The sequence below is a fragment of the Oncorhynchus gorbuscha genome, linkage group LG26 (genome assembly GCF_021184085.1).
Source record: "Oncorhynchus gorbuscha isolate QuinsamMale2020 ecotype Even-year linkage group LG26, OgorEven_v1.0, whole genome shotgun sequence".
In the NCBI taxonomy this organism is placed as follows: domain Eukaryota; kingdom Metazoa; phylum Chordata; class Actinopteri; order Salmoniformes; family Salmonidae; genus Oncorhynchus; species Oncorhynchus gorbuscha.
The window spans coordinates 20,256,482-20,275,868 of NC_060198.1; the positions used below are offsets into that span (position 1 = coordinate 20,256,482).

The 19,387-nt window shown below is 42.5% G+C and overlaps 1 protein-coding gene across 7 annotated transcripts in view; it reads left to right on the forward strand.

Annotated features, from left to right (window-relative positions):
* Positions 1–512: 512 nt before the first annotated feature.
* The window catches only part of LOC124015185 (sodium/calcium exchanger 1-like), a 61,998-nt gene continuing 43,123 nt past the window's right edge, over positions 513–19,387 (forward strand). For 6 of the 7 annotated variants that reach the window (XM_046330191.1, XM_046330195.1, XM_046330192.1 and 3 more), the window contains exon 1: positions 514–664. The gene's annotated coding sequence lies outside the window, so the exon portion shown is untranslated. Of the gene's footprint in view, positions 665–19,387 lie in introns of all 7 variants that reach the window. The other variant, XM_046330198.1, reaches the window with a different exon arrangement.

Consider the following 19,387-nt stretch of genomic DNA (forward strand, 5'->3'; position numbering starts at 1 on the left):
ACCCCCTCCCCCCTTAAAATATTTAGATGCACTATTGTAAAGTGGTTGTTCCACTGGATGTCATAAGGTGAATGCACCAATTTGTAAGTCGCTCTGGATAAGAGCGTCTGCTAAATGACTTAAATGTAAATGTAAATGTAATCCCCTTTTTTCACCTCTCATCCACCCATCCCCTGGATTCATAATAAGGACTTCAAGATAATTTTTGGAGATATCCATATACCACCTCCACGGTCAAAGGGCCTGGAAACAGTTGAAAATCACCCTGGAGGGAACCACTTATCCACCACATTCCTCCATTGGTGGTGGTGGGGGAGGGAGGGGGGGGGTTCAACGTTGCCTAAAAGGTACCCACCATCCAAACACTCCAAACCCTTTATCTCCCATGTGTCGTTGGCGACAAGGAGCTGCCAGATAGCCGGCCTACTCCAGAAGCCCAGAGTGACAAGCTCCATCAGCAGAGTCCTTGTATGGCCATGGATCGGGCTGAGGAGGACGATAAGCAGCAGCCAGCCCAGCAATGCAGCCCATGTTTAGAGAGACTCCTTGGGACCGGGCATCCGCAGAACAATGTCTGTTTCTGTTCAATTCAGAGTGGTTATTGCACGCTGTTCTTCCCGCTAGGCAGTACGTCTTTTTCACAGCTCCATTGGGACTAACAGAGGTGAGTAAGAGAGGTTCTTGTTTGGCTGGTCAGCATGTTCATCTTTGACGAATTTGAAATGTGTTTGTCACCAATTGTCACCAAGAGTTTTTCTTAAACATGGTGAGATGTTTGGCTTTGGTTTTTTGACTGTGTGTGAGGTGCATGGGTGGTTGGACTTCCATGAAAGTCCTTCACCTTGGAAAGAATGATGGTGCAGTAGACTAGCAGATGAGGAATCATCATGTGTCCTCAATTCTACGTTTTTGGATGATTTTCTTAATTCCGTTTATAACATGGATCATGGGAGATTCAAATATTACATTAGCAAACCATACCATAATAGAGGTTGTTTTTGATTTTCAGCCTTTTAATCCAATTGATGACATAAGCACCTGAACAAAAGTCCTCTACATTCAGTGAGAAATTGGACTTTCAGACAAAGGGGGTCAGATAAATCTTGATTCAGAGCTAATTAACTGATGCAGCTCATGCACTGGATAGGAGTGGTAAAGTTAGAACACAAATAATTACACAAACAAAAAATAAATGCAAGACATACATTTGTATGACTTTTAAAGAGATAGTTATCCCAAATTACAAATATATATTTGCTCCATTACCCAGAATGCAGATTATGGACACTTTGGTTTGGTTGAACTTTTGACTGCCACCAACAGTTAATATTAGCATTTTAGAACCAAAATGTTAGTTAATGTCTCCCAGATAACATATAACATTAAAATGGCATGCAGTTAATAGAAATACCCTGATGCTACAATATTGTCCTCCCAGTTTTTTATTATCTATCGTAATGTACTGCATGAGAATGGCTGAAGATGTCACTGTGCGGCCTATACTCTGGATATGACAAAAACAAGGAGAACATGAATATACAGTCGCTGAAAGTGTACACACCCCTTGCACAGTCTTCACATTTTTGCTGCCTTAAATTTAAATCGAAGGTTTCAATTAGATGTTGTTCCTATCGATCTGCACAACCTACTCACAAGGTTCAAAATGAAAGACAAATGTTTGAAAATGTCCTAGATTATTGTATTCATTATTAAGATGCGTTGACTGCTTATGTCTTCACATCCCTTTTGGTGGAAGAACCTTTGGCAGCAATTACAGCTGTGAATCATTTTGAACAAGGTTCGACCAACCTTGGACAACTCTTAGGGCAACATACTGGGCATTCGGAAAGTATTCAGACGCCTTTACTTTTCCCACATTTTGTTACACCAGTCCTATCTAAAAATGGATTAAATACAAAAAAATCCTCATCAATCTACACACAATACCCCATAATGACAAAGCGAAAAACCGTTTCTTAGATGATTTACTTAAGTATTCAGACCCTTTGCCCTGCGACTTTGAAATTGAGCTTGGGTGCATCCTGTTTCCATTGACCATCCTTGAGATGTTTCTACAACTTCATTGGTGTCCACCTGTGGTCAATTCAATTGATTGTACATGATTTGGAAAGGCACACACCTGTCTATATAAGGTTCCACAGTTGTCAGAGCAAAAACCAAGCCAGAAAGGTCTAAGAAATTGTGTGTAGATGAGGGGGAAAAAATGATTTAATACATTTCACAATGTGGAAAAAGTCAACGGGTCTGAATACTTTCCGAATGCACTGAATATCAATTGATTTTGTTCAAATTGCTCAAGCTCAGTAAATTGGGTGGGAATCATTGACAGTCAACAGTATTCAAATCTTATCTCTGATTTTCAAACAGATTTAAATCAGGACCGAGACTGGACCATTCACGAACACCTCTTGGAAAGACATTCTGGTGTGTTTTTGGCATTAAAAGTTTAGCTGAAATTGTGCTGCTGAAAATGAAACTCTGTCCCAGGGTTAGGTTTTCAGAAGACCACGGTGGGTTTTCCTCTAAACTCCCCAGTCCCTGCTGGTGCCAAGCATACGCATAACATAATGCTGCCACCACAATACTTGAAAATACAGAGAATCAACAATATTGCATTGTAATTTTGTTTAAAAAAAGGGATAAATAAAAGTGTTGTAGCCCATGGCCTGTGATTATGATTTTTGAGCAGATGTATCATCATTTGGCTAATTGTCTGCAGTAACATTTTACAGACACCAGCCCCAAAGTAGTTTAGTGGATCATCCCATCAATCAATAAGTGCACACACAAAAATGAGATGGTGTGGAGAAATGCTATGGGACTGATTTCTGATCCCAATCCATACTTGGAATTACAAATGTGTACACTGTACCCTCTGAACATAACTTACATTGAGTTATGCAGCAAGCTAGCCTTGAAAGCTTACATTCCTATGATATCAATACCTACTTTAGATATCGTGACTGCTTATCACATCTTTCACTTATGGTTGGGGCAGAGCTAGCATGTTGGAGTGAACGGCCGTGTTTGAGAGAGGCTCTCGCAACTTTTTTGTGAAACAATCTAACTTAACCTACTTTACAGCACTTTTTACAACATTAGTCTCTTTCTAATACAATATTGTAACTTCTTATGTGAACATGCCGAGTAATAGGCAACTAAAGGACAATAAATCCTCATCGGAGGCCCACCAAACAACGAGACAGACATGGCAGAAGGCACAGGTAATAATGTGACACTTTCAGAACTTATCCGGGCTCTGGGAGAACTACGTGTTGCTATAGCTGAGGATTTTAAGGCTACTATTGCTGAACTGGACACCAACATCGAGAGCACCATTTGAACGGTTGCTTCGCAGGGCCAGAGTATTGTGGACCTTGAGAAGGCTTCTGAATTCAACGCTGGTAGGATCGACGAGTTAGAGAAGCTATGCATGTCCTTGCAGGATAGTGTGCAGATGCTTTCTGTGAAAGTGGTCGACCTAGAGGGCCGGTCCAGACGTCATAACCTTCCTAACCTGCGTGAGTCTGAATGAAGAGTAACCTGTTACATGAAAGACATCCCTTCCGTGTCTATGATGATTACCAGCCCGATGTGGCAAAGCATTGCGCCGACTAGAGGGATGTTATGACCAAACTCTGCAAACTCCATCTTCCCCCAGCCTTGCTCTTCCCTGCCAGACTCAGAATTGCCCCTACTTCTGGTGAGAAGATTTGTCTCTCCTTGATGGTGGTGATGGCTGGGCTGGGTCAGATGGGGTGGCATCAGACACCTGGATATCATGTTGGTGTTTTGTGCTTCGGTCATTGCCGCGGGCCCGTTCTCCCCATTAGGTTCCCACCAGCCTCCTGTGGTGTTTGTGTATATATGTGTAGCTGTGTGTACATAGAATTATTATTTGTACTTAATTTTTTCTCTTAGCATTTTTTATTATTATTGTGTATGTGTACACTACCGTTTAAAAGTTTGGGGTCACTTAGAAATGTCCTTGTTCTTCAAAGAAAAACATTTTTTGTGCCATTAACATAACATCAAATTGATCAGAAATACAGTGTAGACATTGTTAATGTTATAAATGACTATTGTAGCTGTAAATGGCTGATATTTAATGGACTATCTACATAGGCGTACAGAGGCACATTATCAGCAACCATCACTCCTGTGATCCAATGGCAGGTTGTGTTAGGCAATCCACCTTTATCATTTTAAAAGGCTAATTGATCATTAGAAAACCATTTTGCAAAACGGTTGTTCCTGATTAAAGAAGCAATAAACATACCCTTCTTTAGACTAGTTGAGTATCTAGAGCATCAGCATGTGGGTTCGATTACAGGCTCAAAATTGCCAGAGACAAAGGACTTTCTTCTGAAAATCGTGAGTCTATTCTTGTTCTGAGAAATGAAGTCTATTCCATGCGAGAAATTGACATGAAACTATAGATCTCGTACAACTTTGTGCACTACGCCCTTCACAGAACAGCACAAACTGGCACTAACCAGAAAGAGGAGTGGGAGGCCCCGGTATACAACTAGGCAAGATGACAAGTACATTAGAGTGTATAGTATGAGAAACAGATGCCTCACACATCCTCAACTGGCAGCTCCATTAAATAGTACCCGCAATACACCAGTCTGAACGTCAACAGTGAAGAGGCAATTCCGGGATGCTGGCCTTCTAAAGAGGGTTGTTATGTAATCGTAATAGGAAAGATCCATTCTACTTCTGTAGCTCTACTGAATATCTATGGGCCAAAAATGTATGAGCCCACATTTTTTCAAAAGAGTCTTTGCCCTGATTCCAGATATCTCCCATACTAACCTGGTCATTGGAGAGGGGGACCTTAATTGTGTGCTAGACCAATATTTGGATAGATCCTCTACCCGACATACCCCTACCTCCTATTCAAGCAAATTCTTGAATACCTACATAAAAAAATTAAACTTATTTGATATATGGGGAATTGGTAACCCAATGGGCAGGGAATACTCCTTTACTCTCATGTTCACAATGTTTCTACCCAAATTGACTACTTTTTGGTTGATGCGAAATTACTCCCTTACACCTGTAATGGGAGGTATCATGATATTATAATCTCTGACCACAGTCAACTCACCTTCTACCTGAGATTGGGTGACATCGTATCAAACTAGTTGGTCTGGAGGTTGAATCCTCAGCTCCTCACACCATCTATGGAGAAACATTAAACAAATGACAGCTTCAAAATGTGAATATAATCAGATTCTCTCAGCTGAAATTGCTAAAACTTTTCTCTCTGCCAAGCAAAAATATTTTGAGTTTGGAGACAAACCACACAAATTACTTTTTATTTTATTATTTTACCTTTATTTATATGGGTTTTTTCTCATTGAGATAACATCTCTTTTCCAAGAGAGACCTGGTCCAATAGCAGCAGGGGGAACAACGTTTCAGACAAAACAACGTACATACACTAACACAACATTAAAGAAAACTATAAACACACATACAGTTCAACAAAAACATTGTACATTAAAAACACAGACATCTTGACTAAAAACAGCTGGCCTAAAAACAATTACACTCTATGATATAGACATCGATCAAGTGTTTAAACTCCACCAACGAAACTAGATCATCACATTTTCAAATGTTCATGACAGAATTCCAGGACCACGGAGCTAAGTAACTAAAACTATTTCTACCATGTCATATTCTAATTTCTAATATTTGGTACTGTTAGAAGTAAATCAGAATGGAACTGTAATTTATGTTTATTTACTGACCTGACTAAAAAATAGGGGAGATAAAATGGCATTTTACCCAATATGGCCTCATAAATCAGTGTATACCAGTGTTTAAGCCTACGCAAGGTCAATGACGACCAGCCAACAGCGCTGTAGAGATCACAATGATGTGTTAGACGTTTCTGATTTGAAATTAACCTGAGGGCTGCATGAAACACTGAATCAAGTGCTCTCAGAGTAGTGGCTGAGGCCAGCATATATATAACATCACTAAAATCTAAAACCGACAGTAATGTACATCGTACCAGCTCCTTCCTGGCCTCAAAAGAAAAACAAGCCTTATGCCGGTAATAAAATTACATTTTCAGCTTGAGCTTCCTTATCAAGTTCTCTACATGCACAGTGAAGCTCAGCTTATCATCAACACACACACACACAAATATTTGTACACTTTAACTTGCTTTAAAGTATGTCCAGCCAATGTAGCAATGACATGATTTGTATCATGCCTGGCATTTAAAAATACCATGCATTTTGTTTTACCCGAATCTAGAATCAGCTTTAAATCATACAGATTCTATTGTATGATGTTAATGTCATGTTTTGTCATTAATTATCATGTCTTGTCCCTGTGCTTCCCCTTCTATTCGTTTCCCTCTGCTGGTCTTATTAGGTTCTTTCCCCCTTTTTATCCCTCTCTCTCCCCCTCCCTCTCTCACTCTCTCGCTCTCTCTTCTCTCTATCGTTCCGTTCCTGCTCCCAGCTGTTCCTATTCCCCTAATCAATCATTTAGTCTTCCCACACCTGTTCCCGATCCTTTTCCCTGATTAGAGTCCCTATTTCTCTCCTTGTTATTCGTTTCTGCCCTGTCGGTTCCTTGTCTAGAATTCACCGTGCTGTGTTTGTGTATCGCCCTGTCGTGTCGTGTTTCCCTCAGATGCTGCGTGGTGAGCAGGTGTCTGAGTCTGTTTGGTTCAAGTGCCTTCCCGAGGCAACCTGCTGTTCACCTGCTGTTCAAGATCGAGTCTCCAGTTTGTCCTCGTCATTTCGAGTGAAAGTTGTGTTTTTTGATTGTATTTACTTTACTGGATTAAAGACTCTGTTTTCGCCAAGTCGCTTTTGGGTCCTCTTTCACCTGCATGACAGTTAAATGCTCTTTGGGCATTTTCAAAAGCTAAAGATAAACTACTACCACTTGAATAAAATACAGTATCATCTGCATAAAAATGAACAACCGCTGTTTTAATAAGATCCCCAATGTTGTTGATATACAAAATTAACAACAATGGGCCCAAAATAGAACCTTGAGGAACACCTGAGCACACCTCTATGGACTCAGATTTACAACCATCAGCCATTAAAAATCAATCTAGAGCATGACCAGTAATTCCACAACATTTTAACCTTTGCACTAACACAGTGTGGTCCACGGTGTCAAAAGCCTTTGACAAATCAATAAAAACAGACACACAATGTAACTTCTTATCAAGAGCACAGTGGATGTCATTAAAACCTTCAATGTTGCTCAAACAGTGCTGTGGCCAGACCTAAAACCTACTAACTAAGGACTCCAGTACCTTTGACAGTACAGACAATTTTGATCTGGTTCGATAGTTGTTAAGTAGCAAAGGTTCTCCACCTTTCAGGAGAGGCAGTACAAAAGCAGATTTCCATAACAAACGTGAGGTTAAAAATACATGTTAAGGGGGAGCAATCATGTTTGCAGCTAGGTGTAGGAAGCAAGGGTCTAGTTCATCAGGGACAGGGGATTTTTTTTAAATACATTTCTTTCCAGGCTTTACACACTTCTGAAATTGACAACTTCAAAAAACTGAGTGACCGAATGATTCACACTGTTAAATCTGCAACTGGGGAATTACTCTCTTCCCCAAGGACATCAATGACAGATTCTGTCAGATTTACGAGACTCTATATACATCTAAAGGAGATCCTAACCCTTAATTATGCAAAAACTTTTTAGAAGACTAATCTCCCTACCCTGAACCACAAAGATTGCAACATTCTGAATAAGGAAATATCTCTTGGAGAAATTCAAGGAACAATTACATCTCTAAAGAGTGGCAATACCCTCGGCCCAGATGGATTTCCTGGTGAATTCAGGAAATTCAGCAACATGCTCTCCCCCTACCTGCACAAAATATTTGTTCGGGCCAATGAGGGTGGAGCTCTCCCACCTACTTTGGATGAGGTGTTTATTACAGTTATACATAAAAAGGGTAAAGATCCAGAAGAGGTAGGGTCATACAGACCAACATCTCTCCTCAATACAGACCAAAGGATTTTAGCAAAAACTCTGGCTAACAGGCTTAGCACTTTAATGGGCAAATTGGTCCATTCAGACCAGACCAGCTTTATCCCGAACAGAAACTCATTCTTCAATCTCAGGCGCCTCTTCAACATAACGTATTCTCAGAGTTTACCCAACTTGGACCTTGCCGTTATATCACTTGACGCCGAAAAGGTTGAGTAGTCCTATCTATTCAAGGTCCTACAGAAATGTAATATTGGAGATGAGTTCATAAAATGGATCCAACTTTTAAATAGCAACCCCTGTGCGAGAATACTGACGAACCAATCATTGTCGCCTCGATTTAACCTTTATAGAGGGACAAGGCAAGGTTGCGCGCTATCGCCAATCAGATCTCATACAGCAATACACGGCTATAATAAAGATACTCTAAATATGATTTCTCTATACGCAGATTACATTCTCCTCTATGAAACAGAACCACAATCTAGTATTCCAGCTATTCTTGATTTGATTAATTTGTTTGGTACCTTCTCGGGATACAGAATAAATTTGAACAAGAGTGAATTAATGCCCATACGGTTGCAAAACACCTCTTGGTTAGAACTTTTTAAAACCATTTAAGTTATCTTCAGAAAAATGTACCTATCTCAGAATTGTAGTTACCAAACAATACTCCCCACTATTTAAAGAAAATGTCCCCTCTGATGCAAAAACTCAAGGCAAACATACCATTTTGGAGAACTCTCCCAATTTCTTTGCTCGGGAGAATTAATGCCATTAAAACGTTGCATTATGCTTTACCTATTCCAGAACATCCCAGTATTCATCGCTAAGTCCTTTCATAAACAACTGGACTCAATTATCCATCCAGGATTATAAAACACAGAGGATAAGTAAAAAACACCTCTGTAAATCCAAGATGGAAGAAGGATTGTCTCTCCCAAATGTTATATTGTACTATTGGGCCGCTAACCACTGCGATGTTACGTTTCTGCTGGATGACGCACGTCCGTCATATGTGACGCTTTTCAATCTGTTAGCACACCTTCTACAATGCCATTAAGGCAAAATGGGAGGAAGAGCTAGGGACTGACATTTCTGTGGCAGACTGGGAAGATAGCTTGGAGTATATCCACACCTGCTCCATTAACTCAGATATCGTCTCGTACAATTCAAGGTATTACACAGATTACACTATTCTAAAACTAAGCTGCATAGGATATTTTCTGATACATCCCCTATGTGTGATGAATGTCATGCTGCACAGGGTAACCTACACTGCTTTGCCCTATGCTCTGACTTGCATGGTTATTGGTGTGGAATTTTTGGGATCTTCTCTGAAGTTTTGGAGACTTCAATTGACCCAGATCCGCTTCTGATCATCCTGGGAGTGTTGTTTTTTTATTGTATTTATTTCATCTTTATTTAACTAGGTAAGTCAGTTAAGAGCAAATTCTATTTACAATGATGGCCTACCGGGGAACAGTGGGTTAACTGCCTTGTTCAGGGGCAGAACGACAGATTAGATGGATGGGGGGGTGTGGGGATAAGAAGGGGGTGACATCTGCCCTCTTTCTGTTTACCTGTCCTTGTTCTGTATGTCTTATTTTGTATTATTTACTTTGTACCTAGAACTCTGGGTATTTTTGTTTCTGTCTGCTCTTTTATGTTTAGATAAGAATTGTATACTTGTCTTTTCTACAAAATACCTATACACCATTCTTGTGTGTTCAATAAAAAATATTTTAACATCATCTTTCACTTACTATGTGTTGTGCGACGATGCAAAGGACTGTTTAAGGACTGAGGGAGTACAAGCAAAGTCTGGCCAAGTGCATGTAAGTCAAAATAACCCTGTAAGCCAAGATAACTGATAGTAAAAACACGAATGACTAACTGACTGACTGACATTCAAGTAAAGTGTGTCCAGTCTGTGTGAGCCAAGAGCAAAAACATGACTGACTCAACTGTGAGTTCACCCCAACTCTCCCTCGGATGAAGTTATTTGGGGAGTAAGTTTCCCAGTATCATTAAAACTCCACTGACTCAGAATGGAGTCAGGTTCATCTGCATGCTGTGTCTCTGCCAAGGGACACGCATCTACATTGTTTCAAAAGGAAACAAAATCACGCACCGCGCATTCGATGAAACTTTGATGGAACCGCTCTCGCCTCTCCCTTAAGGTGAATTGATTTCAAAGTTAAAGCTTAAAATAATGAAAAGTAGTCACTGTGTAACCTAATGTAGTAGGCATAGAACGATGCCTGAGATTGGAGTTCCCACTTCTGTTTTCCAGGGGAAACGGAAGTTAGGTTGAAAATACTGTATCCCTGAAAACCGAATGTTAGCGTTTTCTGGTGACTCTGCATAGGCTAGTCACTGTGGTGTGTACTGCATTTGGAGCAGCATAGGCTAATTCATAGAGTGACTATTGCAGGATCCTCTGACATATTATTCATATCTGTCGGCTGCTAAGATAGCCTTCTACCGGAGGCCTGGAGATAGAGGGAGTTAACAAGGGGAGACAAAAGATGTCAGAGAGCTCAGCGTTGGGTAACTTGTCCTGACATTGCAGTGACTCAATGTTACATGCAGGAGTAGCAAACTCTTTTCTTTAGTGAGTTATACCTGACCTCAGCTTATCTGACAGGCTGGTATCATAGACTAGACGTAACATAGTAAACAAAAATCAGGGACACTCAAATTAGTGTCATATATTATGTATGGTAGGGTTACATAACACAGAAGGTTAAATGAAAAGAGGGGGGTTGGTCAGGGTGGATAGGTAGGTGTATACCACGAACATCTAGCAACACGAACATCTAGCAACACAAAACTTTGCAACTACTTGCTACTTTTTAGCTACTTTGTAACTATTTAGCATGTTAGCTAACCCTTCCCCTAACCCTTAAGCTAACTCTTTGAGATATGCATCTTTCCCTTTCAAGACAATTTGATAAATATCTAGATACATGGGCCTCGATACTGTACAGGAATTATACATTTTAATTTGAAATTATTCGGTGTGATAAGAGGAATAATGCAAATGTATAGCAACCCAAACGTTGCATGTTCAAATCCCATCATGGACAACTTTGTCATTTTTGCTAATTATGAACTTTGTAACTAAACTCAGCAAAAAAAAAGAAATGTCCCTTTTTCAGGACCCTGTCTTTCAAAGATATTTGGTAAAAATCGAAATAACTTCACAGATCTTCATTGAAAAGGGTTTAAACACTATTTTCCATGCTTGTTCAATGAACCATAAACAACTAATGAACATGCACCAGTGAAATGGTCGTTAAGACACAAACAGCTTTCAGACAGTAGGCAATTAAGGTCACACTTTTGAAAACTTAGGACACGGAAGAGGCCTTTCTACTAACTCTGGAAAACACCAAAAGAAAGATGCCCAGGGTCCCTGCTCATCTGCGTGAACATGCCTTAGGAATGCTGCACAGAGGCATGAGGACTGCAGATGTGGCCAGGGCAATAATTTGCTATGTCCGTAATGTGAGATGCCTAAGACAGCGCAACAGGGAGACATGACGGACAGCTGATTGTCCTCCCAGTGGCAGACTACGTGTAAAAACACCTGAACAGGTTCAGTACATCCAAACATCACACCTGCGGGACAGGTAAAGGATGGCAAAAACAACTTCCGGAGTTACATCAGGAATACACAATCCCTCCATCAGTGCTCAGACTGTCCGTAATAGGCTGAAAGAGGCTGGACTGAGGGCTTATCTTGGCTTACAGGGCTTGTAGGCCTGTTGTAAGGCAAGTATTATTATTATTTATTATTATTATTATATTATTATATAAGTTCTCACCAGACATCACCGGCTACAACATTGCCTATGGACACAAACCCACCGTCGCTGGACCAGACAAGACTGACAAAAAGTGCTCTTCACTGACGAGTTGCGGTCGGATTTGCGTTTATCATCGAAGGAATGAGCGTTCCCCCTGAGTTCTGTCTTCTGGAGTGGGATCGATTTGGAGGTGGAGGGTCCGGCATGATCTGGAGCGGTGTGTCAATGCATCATCGGACTGAGCTTGTTCTACATTTAAGTCATTTAGCAGACGCTCAAATTGGTGCATTCACCTTATGACATCCAGTGGGACAGTCACTTAACAATAGTGCATCTAAAACTTAGGGGGGGTGGGGTGAGAGGGATTACTTAACCTATCCTAGGTATTCCTTAAAGAGGTGGGGTTTCAGGTGTCTCCGGAAGGTGGTGATTGACTCCGCTGTCCTGGCGTCGTGAGGGAGTTTGTTCCACCATTGGGGGGCCAGGGCAGCGAACAGTTTTGACTGGGCTGAGCGGGAGCTGTACTTCCTCAGTGGTAGGGAGGCGAGCAGGCCAGAGGTGGATGAACGCAGTGCCCTTGTTTGGGTGTAGGGCCTGATCAGAGCCTGGAGGTACTGAGGTGCCGTTCCCCTCACAGCTCCGTAGGCAAGCACCATGGTCTTGTAGCGGATGCGAGCTTCAACTGGAAGCCAGTGGAGAGAACGGAGGAGCGGGGTGACGTGAGAGAACTTGGGAAGGTTGAACACCAGACGGGCTGCGGCGTTCTGGATGAGTTGAAGGGGTTTAATGGCACAGGCAGGGAGCCCAGCCAACAGCGAGTTGCAGTAATCCAGACGGGAGATGACAAGTGCCTGGATTAGGACCTGCGCCGCTTCCTGTGTGAGGCAGGGTCGTACTCTGCGGATGTTGTAGAGCATGAACCTACAGGAACGGGCCACCGCCTTGATGTTAGTTGAGAACGACAGGGTGTTGTCCAGGATCACACCAAGGTTCTTGGCGCTCTGGGAGGAGGACACAGTGGAGTTGTCAACCGTGATGGCGAGATCATGGAACGGGCAGTCCTTCCCCGGGAGGAAGAGCAGCTCCGTCTTGCCGAGGTTCAGCTTGAGGTGGTGATCCGTCATCCACACTGATATGTCTGCCAGACATGCAAAGATGCGATTCGCCACCTGGTCATCAGAAGGGGGAAAGGAGAAGATTAATTGTGTGTCGTCTGCATAGCAATGATAAGAGAGACCATGTGAGGTTATGACAGAGCCAAGTGACTTGGTGTATAGCGAGAATAGGAGAGGGCCAAGAACAGAGCCCTGGGGGACACCAGTGGTGAGAGCGCGTGGTGAGGAGACAGATTCTCGCCACGCCACCTGGTAGGAGCGACCTGTCAGGTAGGACGCAATCCAAGCGTGGGCCGCGCCGGAGATGCCCAACTCGGAGAGGGTGGAGAGGAGGATCTGATGGTTCACAGTATCGAAGGCAGCCGATAGATCTAGAAGGATGAGAGCAGAGGAGAGAGAGTTAGCTTTAGCAGTGCGGAGCGCCTCCGTGATACAGAGGAGAGCAGTCTCAGTTGAATGACTAGTCTTGAAACCTGACTGATTTGGATCAAGAAGGTCATTCAGAGAGAGATAGCGGGAGAGCTGGCCAAGGACGGCACGTTCAAGAGTTTTGGAGAGAAAAGAAAGAAGGGATACTGGTCTGTAATTGTTGACATCGGAGGGATCGAGTGTAGGTTTTTTCAGAAGGGGTGCAACTCTCGCTCTCTTGAAGACGGAAGGGACGTAGCCAACGGTCAGGGATGAGTTGATGAGCGAGGTGAGGTAAGGGAGAAGGTCTCCGGAAATGGTCTGGAGAAGAGAGGAGGGGATAGGGTCAAGCGGGCAGGTTGTTGGGCGGCCGGCCGTCACAAGACGCGAGATTTCATCTGGAGAGAGAGGGGAGAAAGAGGTCAGAGCATAGGGTAGGGCAGTGTGAGCAGAACCAGCGGTGTCGTTTGACTTAGCAAACGAGGATCGGATGTCGTCGACCTTCTTTTCAAAATGGTTGACGAAGTCATCTGCAGAGAGGGAGGAGGGGGAGGGGGCGGAGGATTCAGGAGGGAGGAGAAGGTGGCAAAGAGCTTCCTAGGGTTAGAGGCAGAAGCTTGGAATTTAGCGTGGTAGAAAGTGGCTTTAGCAGCAGAGACAGAGGAGGAAAATGTAGAGAGGAGGGAGTGAAAGGATGCCAGGTCCGCAGGGAGGCGAGTTTTCCTCCATTTCCGCTCGGCTGCCCGGAGCCCTGTTCTGTGAGCTCGCAATGAGTCATCGAGCCACGGAGCGGGAGGGGAGGACCGAGCCGGCCTGGAGGATAGGGGACATAGAGAGTCAAGGGATGCAGAGAGGGAGGAGAGGAGGGTTGAGGAGGCAGAATCAGGAGATAGGTGGGAGAAGGTTTGAGCGGAGGGAAGAGATGATAGGATGGAAGAGGAGAGAGTAGCGGGGGAGAGAGAGCGAAGGTTGGGACGGCGCGATACCATCCGAGTAGGGGCAGTGTGGGAGGTGTTGGATGAGAGCGAGAGGGAAAAGGATACAAGGCAGTGGTCGGAGACTTGGAGGGGAGTTGCAATGAGGTTAGTGGAAGAACAGCATCTAGTAAAGATGAGGTCGAGCGTATTGCCTGCCTTGTGAGTAGGGGGAAGGTGAGAGGGTGAGGTCAAAAGAGGAGAGGAGTGGAAAGAAGGAGGCAGAGAGGAAAGAGTCAAAGGTAGACGTGGGGAGGTTAAAGTCGCCCAGAACTGTGAGAGGTGAGCCGTCCTCAGGAAAGGAGCTTATCAAGGCATCAAGCTCATTGATGAACTCTCCGAGGGAACCTGGAGGGCGATAAATGATAAGGATGTTAAGCTTGAAAGGGCTAGTGACTGTGACAGCATGGAATTCAAAGGAGGCGATAGACAGATGGGTAAGGGGAGAAAGAGAGAATGACCACTTGGGAGAGATGAGGATCCCGGTGCCACCACCCCGCTGACCAGACGCTCTCGGGGTGTGCGAGAACACGTGGGCGGACGAAGAGAGAGCAGTAGGAGTAGCAGTGTTGTCTGTGGTGATCCATGTTTCCGTCAGGGCCAAGAAGTCGAGGGACTGGAGGGAGGCATGGGCTGAGATGAACTCTGCCTTGTTGACCGCAGATTGGCAGTTCCAGAGGCTACCGGAGACCTGGAACTCCACGTGGGTCGTGCGCGCTGGGACCACCAGAGTAGGGTGGCCGCGGCCACGCGGTGAGGAGCGTTTGTATGGTCTGTGCAGAGAGGAGAGAACAGGGATAAACCGACACATAGTTGACAGGCTACAGAAGAGGCTACGCTAATGCAAAGGAGATTGGAATGACAAGTGGACTACACGTCTCGAATGTTCAGAAAGTTAAGCTACGTAGCAAGAATCTTATTGACTAAAATGATTAAAATGATACAGTACTGCTGAAGTAGGCCAGCTGGCAGTGGGTGCGTTGTTGACACTACACTAATCAAGTCGTTCCGTTGAGTGTAATAGTTTCTGCAGTGTTGCTATTCGGGGCTAGCAGGCTAGCTAGCAGTGTTGTTTACGTTACGTTGCGTTAAAAGAACGACAATAGATGGCTAGCGAACCTAGAAAATCGCTCTAGACTACACAATTATCTTTGATACAAAGACGGCTATGTAGCTAGCTAAGTAGCTAGCTACGATCAAACAAATCAAACCGTTGTACTGTAATGAAAATGAAGTGAAAATGTGATACAACCTGTGAATGCGACCGGGTAGTTGAGTTCTATACAGAAGACGTTGGCTAGCGTTGGCTAGCTGTTGGCTAGCTAGCAGAGTCACCTACGTTAAGGACGACAAATAGCTGGCTAGCTAACCTCGGTAAATTAAGATAATCACTCTAAGACTACACACTCTAAACCTAAACAACACAATTATCTTGGATACGATGATACGATGATACGAAGACAGCAAAGACAGCTATGTAGCTAGCTGACACTAAACTAATCAAGTCGTTCAGTTGAGTGTAACAGTTTCTCCAGTGCAGCTAATCAGTGGACGTTAGCTAGCTGGCTAGTGAAGACTAGTGAAGACTACGTTAGGACGGCGAAATACGATAATTACGCAATTATCTTTTGATACAAAGACGGCTATGTAGCTAGCTGAGAAGAAATTGCTAAGATAAGACAAATCAAACCGTTGTGATATAATGAAATATAATGAAAAAGTTATACTACCCGTTGGAGCGACGTGCAGATGCGACCACTCGCTCCAATCTCAACACTGTGCGTTACAGGAAAGATATTATCCTCCCTTATGTGGTACCTTTCCTGCAGGCGCATACTGACATGACCCTCCAGCATGACAATGCCACCAGCCATAATGCTCGTTCTGTGCGTTATTTCCTGCAAGACAGTAATGTCAGTGTTCTGCCATGGCCAGCGAAGAGCCTGAATCTCAATCCCATTGAGCACATCGGGGACCTGTTGGATCGGAGGGTGAGGGCTAGTGCCATTCTCCCCAGAAATGTCCGGGAACTTGCAGGTGCCTTGGTGGAAGAGTGGGGTAACAGCTCACAGAAAGAACTGGCCAATCTGGTGCAGTCCATGAGGAGGAGATGCACTGCAGTACATAATGCAGCTGGTGGCCACACCAGATACTGACTGTTACTTTTGATTTTGACCCCCCCCCTTTGTTCATGGATACATTATTCAATTTCTGTCAGTCACATGTCTGTGGAACTTGTTCAGATTATGTCTCAGTTGTTGAATGTTGTTATGTTCACACAAATATTTACACGTTAAGTTTGCTGAAAATAGAGTTGACAGTGAGATACTTACTAATTTTTAGCTACATTGCAACTACTTAGAATGTTAGCTAACCATTACATTACATTACATTTAAGTCATTTAGCAGACGCTCTTATCCAGAGCGACTTACAAATAACCCTTCCCCCAACCCCCTTAACTCCTAGGGTGTGAATCTTTCCCTTTCAAGACGATTCGATACATGGGCTCCGATATGATACAGAAACGCAACATTTTTGTTTGAAACTATTCAGTGAGATTTCGTTTGATTAGAGGAACTAATCAATACGATTCGGTTCGATGCAAACCGATGCACTAAAATTTGTTGCATAAACACATACATTTTCCATTCTTAATTCAAATCTGCTGTTCATATGCTGGGCCTCTGAGCTGAAGTGTGTAAGTGTGTGTGTGTGTGGACACTTAAACTTAGCCATAATGGAAACTAGGCATCTACTACTCCATTATCAGTAATGGGGAGGGGGGCAATGCTAGCTTTTGATCTGAAATCACCGTCACCCACTAATTAATTTCTCATTTTTGCAGATTCAAAGTGTTAAGAGCTTCGACCATGCAGTGATTGCAGCAGAAGTGATTGCTTTCTTTGTTATGAACTTAGCTAATTTCCCCTGTATATCTAAAAAAAATAATCACATATACTGATTGTTTCAAGCAAAATGACCAAAACTTTTGCTGATGGTGAACAACGAACAATGGAAATAAAATCTAATGTTAGCCCCGATCAGCATATAGCCTACCTATAGCCAGATGAGAGTTGTAGCTTAGGCTGGTAAAACACCATTTCCACAGTGCATTTGATAAAAATAACCTACCAAATTATATTGGTTGTCACTCAACTAATAAAGCCTAATAATGTGCAAGCCATTTTACAAACATTTGAATGCTGAAGTTGACACGCATATGTGCCAGATCAGAAATAGGCCTACCTCTAGTTGGTCAGCACATGAAGCTGCGCACAGCCCTCAGTTTGAATATAGTAGGTTACTGATATTGCCTGGGGTTGTTCAGCATGCAAAAGGCCTTGTAGATCAATGACTGTCAACATAATTACATGCTTAGTTCGACACTGAAGGAAAGGACGCATATTTTTGGAAGGTTGAAAGAAAGTAATTTGAGGAACAACAAAAAAGTTCACCAGTGATTTGTACTGTTTGAATTGATTTTCTGACCGATGCATGCTACATTTAGATTGGTTTGGGGTCCTGCAAACCAATGCACTCATATCTTAAATATTTTATGCTTATTGGTTAATCGTTACATCCCTACTAACTCCTAACCCTAACCTTAACGTTAACCATAACCTTAACGCTAACCATAACCTTAACCCCTAGAATAGTTAGTGTTAGCCACCTAGCTAACGTTAGCCACAACAAATTGGAAATTGTAACGTATCGTACCTTTTGCAAATTCTTAACATACTGTATGAATTGCAATTTGTTCCATATGATACAAAATAGATGGACATCCACAAATGAATACATACCATACCAAATGTAACATATCATATTGTATTTTCGTTTACTATGTTTTGTCTACCTCTGAGTCCAGGTTGCATCTGAGTTTCTCTGTAAACACAATACATAGCTTGAGATCAGACTCCTGTCATGTCCAAATGGGTTAAAAAAAACATTAGGCATGAATCCTGTCAATCATAACAATATTGAAGTTGGATTTAAATATTTTTTGTATAAAGGATTTTTTAAAAATAATTATATAGCATTATGGCTAAACAAAATGGAGCATATCTAGGTTTGCATTAGGCGTAGGTTGCATTAACCTCGAACCCCCCTGTATATTAATATTGTCCCAATAATGTAGTTTCCACAAGTAAATGCTTCTAAAATACATGACATGAAGAAACGATACTGATTTGTTCAAACATGATTCATGTTCAAGTTTTGGTTAGATAGAATGAAACTATTCCTAAAATAAACTGTTAGAATAAATGTATTATTTTTTCTCAAGAGGGCAAATCAAATAATATATGGAAATGAATTCCCCCGTTTCTTTGCAGCAGCGTCAAAAAAAAAATTGTTGCATCACTTGAGAGATTAGAGCATGGACATTAAAACCAGGATGAGAAATGAGAGAGGGTGGGACAGAGCAAGAGAGTGAGTGAAAGAGCAAGAGAGTGAGTGAAAGAGAGCAGTCCGGAGGAAGCGTGCGCTGAGAGCCCATGATCGTCTCTAATCGGCTATCTATACTGTGGCAGAACATTTGTATTTTTTTGGAACAAACGGTTTACCTATACAACAACTCAAGATTTATTGACGATGTCACAAATTACGTCATTGTTTTATCAAGGGTTGGAAATTAGGGATTTCTCAAGGATTTCTGTTTCCTTTTTCAGCCTCAAATAATTTCTCAGTAGTTTATCAATTCCGTTCCCCATTACGTGGATTAAAACGGTAGGCTAGCAGTTTGGGCAACTACTGTCACTTGAAATGTTACGCATTTTTGTAGGCTACTTTATCGGCTAGTTGACTTTAAATCCTACCTGTAAAGAACATGTGCATGGATGTAAATTGCAGACTAGATTGCTGATACTGTATCTTTGTGATTTCATGTTGCAAATGAGAATCATGTAATTAGGACAAATGTGGTCTAGCCTTTCAAAAAAGAATAGCCTATGTAAAGAAAGATAAGACTATGAAAGACATCTTTCTATCGCCAGCTTTAGCCAGCTCTAGCCTTCTGGGGGCCCTAAGCAAGATTTGGTTTGGGGGGCCGCTTCGGGC